General features: G+C 47.0%; 1 long non-coding RNA gene across 1 annotated transcript; it reads right to left on the reverse strand.

Moving 5' to 3' along the window:
- Positions 1-983: 983 nt before the first annotated feature.
- Positions 984-2982, reverse strand: LOC125532956. Its single transcript, XR_007294184.1, has 3 exons — positions 2812-2982; positions 2117-2173; positions 984-1202 (listed from the first exon to the last, which is right to left on the reverse strand). It is a non-coding gene; the product is annotated as an uncharacterized LOC125532956 (long non-coding RNA).
- Between the last annotated feature and the right edge of the window lie 1337 nt (positions 2983-4319).

Below are 4319 nucleotides of genomic sequence, written 5' to 3' on the forward strand. Positions count from 1 at the left end.
AAAAAAAGAATACTCCCCCTGCTAGCTGGGACCCAGTATAGTGGGCCTACTAAGTTGACGGGGACGAAGGGCTTTGTCAACTTAGTCAATATGCACGATTCTAGCTCGACTGACCGTACGATGTCCATCCAACGGCCGTAGTGCTTCTTCAACCTCTGGTCTTCCTGCTCCAGCCGCCCAAAGCAGCGCCGGTCGTGCCGCCTGCTCCTGCCTCCCGTGGCCGGCTGTGCTGCCGCGGAGGCCTCACTGCCCCATACTAATCCCACCGCTGGCCAGGCCATCCCTCCACTCCACTCACCCACACCCCCTGTTATTCTGCGGCGACGGCAGCGCAGCCGAACCAGTGAACCCTCATACTCCTCTCCGCGTGGGCATCCACTGCCGCGTCTTCCCCGGCTCCGCATCGTCCCCTTCCTAGGCCTCGCCGTCGTCCATCGTCGTGGTGCTGTCGGTGCGCCGTGGTTAATGTGGTCAACGACCGAATTCCATCGGAAGAATACTGTACGTGGAGAGGCTGCACTACAAGAAATATGTCAACTTATGACCACCACTATTGGTCACTGAATGGTCACAAATTTCCATTTATGATCTTTTTGTGACCAAAAACATAAGGTCAAAAGCTGGGCGTCGTAAACTGACTATAGCGACCTTTAACAAAAGGTCGTTGATCCTATGACCTTCTGTTTTGGTCACTAGCAACCTCCCCAGGCCACGTAGGCATCCAGCGTGGCAAGCTGATGTGGCACAAGATTCAGCCCGGTCCAATTCAGTTTTCTACATGGGCCGAGCCCAACAATTCGGCCTTTTTATGATTTTTTCCTGTTAATTTTGGTCAGCTACATGGGTCTGGCCCAACAATTCGGGATTTTATTTATTTCTGGTCCATGCCTTTTAACATTTCTGGTTTACATTCAGCCTTTTTATACATTCAAATAACAATTCAATCCTGAAGTTGGTCCAGTACTCTTTTCATCCCATTCACATATTCGTACAAATGATCCTCCTTTTCGACAAATTTTGCAAATAATTTCATATTTCAGCACTAAATATCTTTACATCACAGGCCATAAAGCCCTACAAAATAGTATCACTTGTTCCTATACAAAAGTATCAAATGATACGTACAACAAAACAGAATACATAAAATTTAGTTCAACAAAAATAAGTTTTCTTCCTCTTCCGTCTTCCAGAACACACAACACCTGTGAAAATAAAGATGCCACAATAAAAATGGAAGGATCAGCCATTAGAACCAATAATATTGAATACAAGGGAAACGATCAAACTAAAGAAATGAAAGGCATGCTGATGATTACCATAACAAACAGAAAAGTAATTTGATTGCACAAGACATATGTCATTATCACACACCCAGACAAGCAAAGCATTAACATGTGAGGATCAGACAAACGAAGCATTCACGCTGATGATTAACTTATAAGCCTAGCCACCCTCAATCCTCAGTACAACAATAAGTTTTACTACTCCGGGCAACCTAATACACTACAGTCCAGAGGCACCTCAATGCATTACTATCACAGTGGGGATGAAAGGTGCTTGTTAATTAAACAGGCACCTCAATTTTAGCACAAATAGGAGAAGGCGTCCAAGCACAAAACAGACGCATCCATTCCCTCCTTGCTGCGAGGCTCGGTTCAAAACAGAGTCTTCAGCCAAGGAATGGGAGAAGTAAGCAGTAGTACTCGTCAATGTGAAAATCAGATATATATTTTTTGGGTTGATGATAAACTCTGGCACTAAACTGAAAATTAAACTTGAACTGAACATTGTATACAATACGTTTGGTAGTGCTTCACTTCCTAATTTAATTTGTAGTATTATTAAAACTTTCCTAAATTATACAGTAAGCCCTCATTATTAATCTAAGAAATACTGTACAGATTTTGAGCGTTTGTAAACACTGGCACTGGTCTAAAAATGTACACTTAAACTGAACACTGTTAACGTTAGTTTCAGGCATTCTGTACCATTTCGTCCCCAGCTTAGGCAAAACATCAAACATGCAGCATGCAAACTAATAAAAGCACATGTAGAGAAAATGCATTTCAGCATGTTCTGAATATCTTCACCAAGCTCCGTTTCCGACAGTACTTACAGAGTTTATTGGTTGCAGAGTCATCTATGCGTAGACCTCGTCAGTGTCCTTGTCAGCCTGTGCAAAACAAGCAACATTCATCAGGATTAAATGGTTAATGCTTAAGGCCACTAACCCCTACACCTACATGCATGGTGATGTTGTGGACTTGACACAACAAAATCGACTCTAGGAAATATCAAGAATCCAATTCACAGATATAGAGAAAAGTAATACTTAAAAACGGGAAAATGTCTAAACAACAAGCTAGCTGCACGTTATACAGCGTCAGCTTATTTCACTGCTCCATGGATGGAGCTTACAATACACTAAACACTTAGACACACTAATGCAGATTAAAGGGATGATATGCATGTTTTGTGCATGTTGGTTTAGGTAGATCTATTCTGGATACCAATGTTTATCTCCTTAGACCTTAGGCATTCCATCAAATTGGTATTCTACAATGAACTGAATAATTCAAGGAATCACCTAGTAGTGGCAAGAATATACAATTGTACAAATGCAGTGCAAAAAGACTAACTACGCAATAGTAGTGGCAAGAATATTCTACACCTGAAGCGTACAACCTCAACAAGCATAGCACACAGTAGCAGAATTAGACAGTCCGATCCTGATGAAACAACCAATTATTGCTGCTTGATCCAGTTCGGAATTCAGACATTGTTGTGGTTAGCTTGCGTTGTCTTAATTACCTTGAGGCTGTCGTGGCAGGAGCAGGGGGCTTCCATGCTGGAGTCCCAGTCCTGCTCCTGGCAGATCCTGCACTCCACCATCTTGCTCGGCGTTGGCGGTCCGCGGTCACCGGCGGCGGCAGTGACGTTGCAGCAGTAGTCGATGGCCAGCGCCGCCTTCGTGTCAGGCTGCTTCCTGGTCCCGATGGCCGTCTCGAGCATGGACTCCGTGAGCAGCCGGTCCACCAGCAACGCGAGGTGTTCATCCATGGGCCTTACAAGCACGCACGCACAACATCATCAGCAGCATTGAGATGGGGATGCGTCTAGTGGAGGCAGCCAGCAGTACAACCTGATCTTGCCGTGGCTCATCTGGAAATCCAGCGGCCGCACCTCCACGCCGATCGTCGCTGCAGAACACCATGCAGATCAACAACAACAGTCAGCAACATCAAAGGCAACATCGTCCCTCGACAGAAACACGAGATGCGACCAAGGGACGGGGAAGGAACCGAAATAGAATTGTCGACAAGCGGAAACAACGCAGCAACCGCCTCGAAATTCGTCGGAAAGCAACCGCCTCGGAACAGATAATGGAGGAGGTTGAGGAGATCCACGCACCATTGCGTCGTTTCCTCGGTGCTCTGCTTGGACTTGGAGCGGCATGATGCCCATGGCGGCAGCGCGCGTCCGGGAGTGCAGGGACGAGAGGTCGGCCAGGCCGAGGAGCTCCAGGGTGGTGGTGTACTCGACGTGTTGCGGGTGGCGCTGGAGGATGCGCGCGACAGATCTCGACAGGGAACGCCGGCCTCCCCAAGCCCCGCCGGTGGGGAGAGCTAGTAAATTCCCCGCAGGCGTAGATCTCATCCCCAGTCAGAGGGCACGACTTTGCTTTGTTGGAGGAGGAAGGGTGCCGGGTGGGCTGGTTGCTTTGGTTGGGTGGGGGAAGGGGAGGGGCTTGAGGATTAGGGCGTGGGGGGCCATGGACGGCGGCGAGCTCGGCCGGAGGGAGGTGGCGGCGGTGATCTGGAAGGGAGGAGGCGAGCTCTCGCTCTCTCTGTCTCTCTCCATCGGGCGAGACAACGAGGAGATGGAAGGGGATCGATGGATAGATGCGGGAAAGAAAGGAGGCGGGGGGTGGATGGAAAATGACCAGCTAGGGTTTCGGGGTTGGTTTGAAAGGGTTGAAGAGGGCCGTTGGATCTGCGAGCATCCGACGGCGTACGATGCATGATCCGCGTGAGACGCCCACGGACCAATCACAATGCAGTATGATGTTATGACCATCTAAATAGGTCATAGTTGCCTAAAAATAATGTGTTAAAATCGTGTCAGTTTTTTTATGACCTGAGAAATTCAAAAAGGAAATGGAAAACTTTTTCATTGTGTCACCAAAATGTGAACAAGTTTTCATAAAAGAATAACAAACATGAAAAAAGATAAATATCTTTTAAAAGGTGTCGTGAGAAATGAGTTTTTTGGCAAAAAAAATTATTTTCCATTTTTTGAATGCCCGAAATGAGTTTTTT

This window comes from Triticum urartu, chromosome 1, assembly GCF_003073215.2.
Source record: "Triticum urartu cultivar G1812 chromosome 1, Tu2.1, whole genome shotgun sequence".
Classification (NCBI taxonomy): Eukaryota; Viridiplantae; Streptophyta; class Magnoliopsida; order Poales; family Poaceae; genus Triticum; species Triticum urartu.